General features: G+C 39.9%; 1 pseudogene; it reads right to left on the minus strand.

Annotated features, from left to right (window-relative positions):
- Positions 1-7,923: 7,923 nt before the first annotated feature.
- LOC144232336 (non-selective voltage-gated ion channel VDAC1 pseudogene) lies at positions 7,924-9,482 on the minus strand (annotated as a pseudogene).
- Between the last annotated feature and the right edge of the window lie 443 nt (positions 9,483-9,925).

A 9,925-nucleotide genomic window follows, 5' to 3' on the forward strand; every position in this document is an offset into this window, starting at 1 on the left:
TTTGGCATTTGAGAACAGAGTACAATTTTCCCCCCAAAAGAGAATTTCACATTCAGGAAAAGGAAGTTCCTCTCACTGCTGTCTTGCTACCTCCTAGTCATGTGCCTCAAAATTTAGCCTTCACAATTAGTACCTGGGGTTGCTTGTGAGGGGTAACAATATGCCACCCCAAAATATGTCTGTAGGAGTTTGGGACAGGTCGCCACAAAATATGCCACTTTGGCATGTTGATTCTTTTGGGGTGTGAGCACTTGAAAAGAGCAAATAGAAGGATGCCTGGGTGGCTTAGCTGGTTGAGCATCCGACTTCAGCTCAGGTCATGACCTCATGTTTGGTGGGTTCGAGCCCCGCTTTGGGCTCTGTGCTGACAGCTAGCTCAGAGTCTGGAGCCTGTTTCAGATTCTCTATCTCCCTCTCTCTCTGACCCTCCCCTACTCATGCTGTCTGTCTCTCTCTCTCAGAAATAAATATTTTAAAAAAAGAAAAGAAAACAGCAAATACAGGGAAATGTACAGAAAGACTTGTTCTCTATTCCCCTCATCTGCCTAAAGACAGAGCCCCCAAAAGGAGTGCAATTGTTATAAATCTTCCTCGGAGTTTCATTACCCAGGGAAGATTGACTCTGCTCACAGAAGAGGACGGATTAAGGTTGATACCACACCCAGACATATTTTATCATAAACTATCCTACCTTCCATCTTCTAAAGGCCCACTCATCGGGGCGCCTGGGTGGCTTAGTCGGTTAAGCATCCGACTTTCGTTTAGGTCATGATCTCGCGGTTCGTGGGTTCGAGCCCCGCGTCGGGCTCTGTGCTGACTGCCAGCTCAGAGCCTGGAGCCTGTTTCAGAGTCTGTGTCTCCCTCTCTCTCTGACCCTCCCCTGCTCATGCTGTCTCTCTCTCTCTCTCCTAGAAATAAATAAAAATATTTTAAAAAAATAATAAAGGCCCACTCATCTTTGCTAAAAATAATTTACTCTCTCCTTTAAAGTCTGAATCTCCCTTCCCCTTTCCCTATTAAAATGGTATGTAAGTCTAAATTCTAAAGCTACATCTGCGAGTTATTCCTTTTTTCCTGGAATCTCCCAAGTGTATACGTGAGATATTCATGTGAACAACCTCCTGTTTGGTTTTCCCTTGTCAATCCATCTTTTATTACAGTGACCTCAGCTAAGAGCTCAGAAGGGTAGGGGCAAATTCATTTTCCTTCCCATACTTGTTATAATGCAGATTCCTGGGCCCAACCCCCAGAGTCTCAGCACTTCTGGATGGGACCCAGGAATATGCATTTTTTAAACATCCTGAGAGATTCTGATGCTGGTGGCCTTTAGACTACCCTTTTCCAAACATAGCCTTTGGTTCATACAAGAAAGCTTGCATCCTTAATTAATCAGTCACCACCTAGGATGATAAGCAAAAGTTACCCAAAGACACACAAACATGTACACATACTTGAGCAAAGTTTACACTGATAAAGTCCTAAGATTGGGGTTGACTAGAATGCGGGACATATGTAGGATAATCCCATGCTTCTGAGCCCAGTTCTAACCAGATGCAAAGCCATGTATGTGGGCTACAAGATCACCTTGTCCATCAGTGTAGCACTGGAGCAGGAGGAAGATAGGATTCTTCATCTGTAAATGCTTCATTATACAAGAAGCAAAGGTTTTGTGGAATTATTAAAAAAAAGATTCTTAAAAGATTCCAAGATTCTTAGAATTCATTTTTTTAACTGTTGTTTTTTTTTTTTAAAATTTTTGAGAGAAAGTGCATGTATTGCAGAGAGGCAGAGGGGAAGGTGGGGAGAGAATCCCAAGCACGCTCTGCACTGACAGCAGAGAGCCTGATGTGGGGCCCTAACTCAGAAATCATGAGATCATGACCTGCGCTGAAGTCAGACACTCAACCGACTGAGCCACTCAGAATTCTTAAAAAATATTTTTAGATTTCTTAAAAAAGAACTTATTGTTCTCTGGGTGGCAGAAGACCTTTGTAATGGCAGGTATTTGAATTCCTGACCTCCACTGTCTGCTGTTCTACAGATTCTCTACCCAATGATATTTAGGCTCTACAGGAACATTGTGGGGAATGGGAAGCTCCAGGAAGTCCTGAGGCCCCGATCATTAGAATTCTTTACTGCGGAAGAATGTCAGTCTGAATTTATTGGCCTCATTTTTGCCCTCGTTCGCACCCACTTCAAGTATTTGAAGACACTCTTGTTTTCTACTCCGAATCTTCCTTTTCCAAGATAACTTCCAGGCCCCTTCAACTGCTATTTATTTTCCATGTTTTCAACCCTTCACACCTGGTAGCCAGCCTTTGACTAATTTACCAATGTCCTTCTCTATATGCGTCATAGAATGGAAGATAAGGCAAAAAGATTGATAAGCAGAAGACTTAAATGTAGTTTACTGATTTGCTGTAGCTTTCTTAGTGAAAGTAGATGGAAAGGAACAAGTTTCCCCTGATTGGTATAATTGTCATCATTTATTATTCATCCATTCATTCAATACTTGTATGTCAAGTACCTACTCTGTGCAAAAGTACTGGTCTGGGTGTTGGATATTAAAAAAAAAAAAAAAAAAAAGACAATAGGAACTCCACTTGGGAAAGTAAGAAACAATTATAAGAGAATAAAGGGGGCTGGAATAAGGGTAAGCATAGAAATTAAGAGATCCTCTTAACCTGGAATATTAGGAAGTGTGAGAGTCAGGCCAGTTTTCCTGACTTTTTCAAGTTTTTTTCAGGGAAGAGGACATCTAGAATATCCTCACCTAAATTGGTTGAGCACTCATTTCATGCTCAGAACTATATAAAGGCTGCTCTGATAGAGGAATTTAAATCACACCCATGCAAATGAAATACAGAAGTCTGAACAGGCCTAAGCCATGCTGTGAAATCATATTTATCATATTTAGCATTGGCAGACAGTGTTAGGGAAAGCCCAAGACTCAGAGTTGTTTACTTACAATGTCAAGTGATGGAGGGCAATATAAAAACTTATAGCAGGACTCCTGCTGTAAGTGAGAGAAAGCCAATTCAATTTAATTTAAATTAGAAAGAAGATTAATTGACCCAGTACCTGAAAGTTCAAGTTGTAAACTTCAGGCAACGCTTGATCAAGGCACTCAAATGATGTCCTCAGGATACTGTCTTTCTCATCAATCTGTAGGTTCCATTTTCTTTTTAAAAGTTTATTTATTTTGAGAGAGAGACAGAGACAGAGGTGGAGGGGCAAAGAGACAGGAGAGAGAGAATCCCAAGCAGGCTTCATGCTGTCAGCAAGGGAGCACAACACAGAGCTCAATCTCACTAATTGTGAGATCATGACCTGACTTGAAATCAAGAGATGCTTAACTAACTGAGCCACCCAGGCATTCCTGGCTCCGTTTTCTTCTTTGGTGGCTTCATTCTCAGGCAGCTAGCTCTGTGTTGACTTCAAGCCATATGATTGCAGTTTAACAATCCCAGAAGAGTTTACCATAGTGCTAGGATTGACTTCCCGTCTCAGCTTCAGATATATGCATACCTCTGAGCACATCATTGTGGCCAGGAGAATTTGTTAAACTTTGAAGGCTGGCCTGGATAACATTTCCACTTCTGGAACTGGGGATTAGATTTAACTCTATCTGAACTACATAATGTAATACTTGAAGGGAAGTAGTTTCTCCAAGGAAGTAAAGAAAAGGATTAAGATGCTTTTTAGCAGAAGTAGGACGAGACACTGGCCATGCAAAAGCAAAGGCTCAAAAAACCAGTTGTCCAAATCATGAAGATTAAGAGAAAACACATTCACATTTTTGGTATACAATCACTTGAGCTGTTCAATTCAAGGTTTACTGAGCATCCAGCATTAGGTGCTATGAAAGATGCTAAAATAAGCCAGGTATAGCCCTTACTCTTTAAGAGAAATTGCCTAGAACTTAGCTTTCAGCTTTAGTATGATAAGATCTCTGGGAGAACTTGTTTAAAACACAATTCCAGGCCCTCTTCCAGACTTATTAAATGAGTTTTTGGTACTGGGGTGTGAAAATCACCATTGTTTTAAAGCAAGTGATTTCTAATATAGGTGTTCCCTGTATTATGTTCTGCATAGCACCAATTCAGCTGCAGGAAAGGTATAAAGAAGGCTAGATTTGTCTTTTCCTATCACATCTCACACATCAGGAGGAAATTTATTTCCTCTTCTAAAGTTTCAGCTTTACTTCTCTCCAACCTTCCTGCCTTCCAACTACCCCCATCATACCTCTAGGCTCTCAGTGCCCACAAGTATACTCTGATTTCCTTTGACACCATAACCCAAATGTGTTCCACCTTCTTCCCTATGTAGCCAAACCAGTCTTCCAACATCTCCTTTACATACCTACCCAAGCTTGTTTGCTTATATCAGCTTACCTGACAACCCACCAAAGAAACTGACCTGATAAATTTATATGAAGATGACATGCACTTTTTTTAAAAAGTTTTTTTTTTTCTTTAAGTAATCCCTATATCCAGTGGGGGGCTAGAACTCACAACCCTGAGATCAAGAGTTGCAAGCTCCACCAACTGAGCGAACCAGGTGCCCCAGAGGATTTTCACTTTTAATAAAGATATATGGAGGTATCTGTGGTCCAGAGTGGTAATCAAGTCACTGTTGCTATAATTTCCATGAGAAGGTTGATGGGGTAGGAGATATTTTTGAGAATGGAGTCATGTCTGACATCATCTCTCAAATGATGCCATGAAGATTTCCATTCATGGATGACATTTGGTACAGCTCAAATACTTTTGCCTGAAGGAGGCAGGATGACTAAGTAAAATAACATCCACCAAGAATCTCAAAACCCCAATGATTACAGCCTCGTTTTGCTAACACGATCTCAAATGTGCCAGGGCTGTCTCTAATCCCTTTCCCTTCCCACAAGCTTTCCTGAAAGCAGTGAAACAATGGGGTTAAAAAGATGAGGTAATTAAATACAGTGAGGTATCCTGAATTGGATCCTGGAATAGAAAAAGGATATTAATGGAAAAACTAATAAAATCCAAATGGAGTCTGTAGTTAATAGTGTTGTTCTCAGTGTTCATTTCTCAGCTTTGGCAAATGTACCATAGCTATAAAAGGGAAAGCTGGGTGAAGTGTATATAGGAACTATCTGTACTATCTTTGTGTCTTTCTGTAGACCTAAAATTATCCCATAATAAACATTTATTTTTCAGAAAGGTGAAGAAAGAAGAGAATCTAAGCCATAATTAGCCTCCATTCAAAGAATGACTATATTCCAACAATACCTTTGGTATAAAATCTTCCTTCAACTCATTCACAGCAAGGTGAACTGGCCTCCCAGTGTTTCAGCCACATTTCCTCTCATACATGATCATTAAAAACATAGCACAAAAAGTAATCTGAAAAAAAGTTAGAAAATAAATCATTAACGACACTTTAGAGAAAATATATTTATATTAATTTAGATTACAGATATGAGGGGAACAATTAACCCCAAGAATTGCTTTTGTAAAAGCTTGAGTATTTAATCAAACCATCACTTGAGGTACTTCCTTGGGAAACAGGTCTGGGAAAAGGCAGGGTGACTTATGTGTTTGGCTTTATGTACTTTTGTATTGCATGACTTTTTAAAAAATAATGAGAATGTATTATCTTTACAATTTTTAAAGCACATATGTTATTTTATTTTTAAAGTTTATTTATATATTTTGAGAGAAAGAGAGCATGAGCATTGGAGGGTAAAAGAGAGAGAGAGAGAGAAAGAGAGAGAGAATCCTAAGCAGGCTCCATGCTGTCAGTGCAGAGCCCAAAGCAGGGCTCAAACCCATAAACCATGAAATCATGACGTGGGCTGAAACCAAGAGTTGGAGGTTTAACTGACTGAGCCACTCAGATGCCTCTCTCTATATATTTTTTTAAATATTTGATTGATTGATTGATTTATAAATGTTTATTTATTTTGAGAGAGAGCACATGCCAAGCAGGCTCCACACTATTAGCACAGAGCCCAATGCAGATGCTTAAAACCCACAAACCATGAAATCATGACCTGAACTGAAACCAAGAGTCAAATACCCAATTGAGTGAGTCACCTAGGCACCCAAAGATTTTACTTTTAAGTAATCTCTACACCCAATGTGGGGCTTGAACCTGCAATCCTGAGATCAAGAGTCACGTGTTCCACTGACTGAGCCAGCCAGGTGCCCCAACAGATATGTATGTATATATTTTTTTAAGTAGCAATTTACATACTATGAGGAAGAAATGACTGTGTTTGAAATATAACACCAGAAACACTGAAATTATAAAATAAAAGAAATATAGTAATCAAATAGAAAGAAAAAGAAGGAAGTAAAATGGAAGGGAATATGTACAAATGTTCATAAAGCTATATATGATGGTAAGATGAATTTTTTAACTTCTGAATTCTATATTCTCTTTCCTCAACGTGTAGCTCTTCTTTAATGGGGACATTAAAAATTAAAAAATTATAACCTTTACATACATGTATTTATCAATTTCTTGGTACAATATTTTGTATCAATTTTTATCTACATATTATGACATATGTCCGTATGTGGGTCCTTAAACTTGAGGAAATTGCCAATTTCAGAACACTGTATTATAAACTATCTTCAGAAAAAATCCTGTATTAAAAAAATAGACTGTAAGAAGTTGGCCACTGACTCATTGGTTTAGTCTCCTTTTTGAAGTTATTTAGAAAAAATATCTAGCTATGTTCAAAGGCTGCCTTCCAAAATAGTAGAGGTAATAGCCAGGGAGATGGTATTTGAAAATTCCTGTTAAGTGTCTGCAACCAAATACTTAATAAGTATTTTCTAAAGAAAAACTTCAAACCTCTGGCTTCTCTCCCTGTGGTTTCTTTTCTCATCTCTTCTTGAATATCTTGAGATACCACAAAAATAAACAAACCCAAAATCAAATCCAACACCTTAATGCCTTCGAGTTCCCAGATTTCTCCTCCTATCCACTTTCTCCAGAATTGAAAGCAGGGTTTGATTATCTCCAGAAAAAAATGGTAAAATCTGGAGATTTCACTTAGTCTAGGAGGGTGCTTAGGCGAAGGGGGGAGAAGGGGAGGGGAAGGTGGGTGGCAGCCATCACATTCTCAGAGCTAACTGGAATATAAACAGCCAGGCAAGAGAAGGAGGAAGTTCTCAAGAAAAGCAGTGTGAGAGCAATAACCCTTAGAGCAAAGAAATTAGCAGCGAGAGTTAATGTAAACTCTAGGAAGAGAGAGAGATGTTTAAAAGAGATTTGTAAGAAAGTTTGCCCTGGTAGTATGCTGTACCCCCTAACCCCACCTCCAGTATAGCACTCCACCCTTATTCTCAAAGCCTCTAAAAATGCAGTATTAAGACAGACTTGCCTAGGTTTGAAACCTGACTCCATTGACTGGATGTAGGCCATTTGACAAATCAGTGTACCTCTCTATTTACTGATTTCTTCATCTGTAAAATGGCATATGGTCATGCCTACTTTATGGGGGTTGTGTGAAAAAACTGAATTAATCCTGAATTAATCCTGTTCCATAACTGAAATAATATTCAGGTGGCTATAGTAGCTAGCAATTTGTTTTTCTTTTCCTCAGGATTTTCTAGCATTAATCTTCAAAAGGGTGCCAGAGGGTCTCTACAATACAGATCTGTATGCATTAATCCCCAGCTTAAACCCCTTTGAGTATTATCAATAATCACTCTTTGTTTCCAACTCAACTTCTTTTTTTTTTGAGATTCTAATATTTTATTCAAGTTTTACTTTAAGTTATGTTAATTATAGCATTTTAAAGTAGGATCTTATTCCACACAAAATGGAAGACTCTAAAATTACCATTAAACTGCTAAAAAATAAACTGAGTGGCAAGAATGTAACAGAAGTCCAATTTAGATTCTGAATGATGTCACCATGTGATTACAGTCACAGAGACCTTCTCTGCTTGCAGCTAGAACTCTTAGAAGATGTTTCATCTGGTGCAAGGGCTAAAAAACACAACATGAAAGGAGATAAAGTCCTGAATTACTGGCTTCATCACATCCACCTTCTCTATCCCAAATTGGCGCATGTGGGTTCACACACACACACACACACACACACACACCAAAAAAACCCAGCTACCATGCATTGCAGACTATTTTTGGTGTGAAAGATGTGATGGACTGGGTTAGAAACACGCCACGAAAATCTGTCTAAAAATGTCTCTTTCAGATGAGTTTGTACAAACCATCAAACAATAAGCCTCTCCTTCATAGGGTAGGAAACTAAGGTTCACTTCTCAGGAAGTCACAATTTCATTCATTTACTTAATGACAATCTGTAAATTATCAACTTCCACTAGCAGCCATTTTTAGATAAAAAAGAAACCTCACATCTCCAGAGGCCACCAAGTTCCCCTCAAGTCTACAGCTGAAGCGGTCTTGTTTGGAATTGGGTTTTTTCTGTACCTCTGAAAGAGTAACATCTTAAACTGGAATCATCTTTAATCTGGGGGTCTGACATGATATTCAGCATTATTGCATCCCAGACAAACATTAAAATGTACACTAAATTCTGAAGGTAGCTAGGCTGTAAAATAGTTTAAAATGAAATGATTGTACAGTATTCAATTATGCTTGCCTTCCAGTCATAGATCCAGTTTGTGGCCACCAGCAGTGCCATTCTTGCCATCCAGCAGACTGACAGCATCACTCTGACACCATCAGTCTGACAGCTGGCTTTAGGGTCTGAATGTGTCCTAAACCTATCAGGCTGGAGCTATTCACTTTGGTGGAGAAACAGGCTTCAGGGTCAATCTGATACTTGGCTGCTATTGCGAAGCCAGTGTTACTAGTTCCTGCTGTCCAGGCAAGATTAACATTGGTCTCCAATTTCTTGTTCACCTTCTGCTAAAAGGAGCCACTACCCTCTATCCTGTCATTTATATTAGTGTGAAGCTGCAATTCATCAGGCTTGTAGCCAACTACAGAGTTGCTCTGGGTCCCTCCAGACTTTGTGGTCTCAGAATTCATCTGGGAGCCAGCCAGCCAGCCGTTTTGACGGGGCACCTGAGTGCCCTGGACTGAAGGCCCTGCCATGTGGAAATCCAGATCTAGGTTGATGCCTCCTGCTTATGCCCTGTCTTGATTTTAGCATCTTCCCCTGCCCCCACCCCACCCCTTACTTGGTGAGAGGATGAATCAAAGGTCAGCTTCAGTCCACATGCAAGCTGATCTTCCACAAATGTCTCCATGCCTAGAATGTTGTCAGTGTTGTATTTCTCCAAAGACGTCAGACCATGCTCGGGGCATCTGTACTGGGTTTCTAGGCTGATGCTCACTTCAGTGGTTGGTCTCAGTGTTGGCTGAAACTGAGCTTGTACATTGCAGTCCGTTTTCAGATTTTGGTTTCAAATTAGGTTTTATTAAGCCAAATCCATAGCCCTTGGTGAAGACATCTCTGGTAGATTTGCCAAGATGAGCACCCGTGGGAGGCACAGCCATATCCAACTCAGGGGCACTGGCGTCAGACTGGGTGGTGGCTACCTCCAGGGCCATAGCGCAAACCCTAACTTGACTTCTGATCCTTAAGTACTGCTTCCCACCCACCTGCACCATCATTGCCCACATGCCTGGCCCTGGCATGACTCCAGGCCTCTCCTTGTGTTCTCTCCTTTCTCTGGATTGATCTCCTTATTATTCTTTAACTAATGAGTTGCTATTTAGCCTTCAAGACACTAATAAAAATTTTTCTCTTCTGTGAAGTCTTTCTCAACAACCCCAGACAAAAGTTAGTCACTTCTGCTTCTTTGTTTACATTTCACTTGGTACAAAGCCCTGCCTTTCCACCTAACAGGTTGTGCTGGAATTATGTGTTCATGGATCTTTCCCTCTCAGGAAACTGTGATCTACTCAATGACAAGGAGTACTCCTAATTCCTTGTTTGC

This window comes from Crocuta crocuta, unplaced genomic scaffold (assembly GCF_008692635.1).
Source record: "Crocuta crocuta isolate KB4526 unplaced genomic scaffold, BGI_CrCroc_1.0 scaffold134, whole genome shotgun sequence".
In the NCBI taxonomy this organism is placed as follows: domain Eukaryota; kingdom Metazoa; phylum Chordata; class Mammalia; order Carnivora; family Hyaenidae; genus Crocuta; species Crocuta crocuta.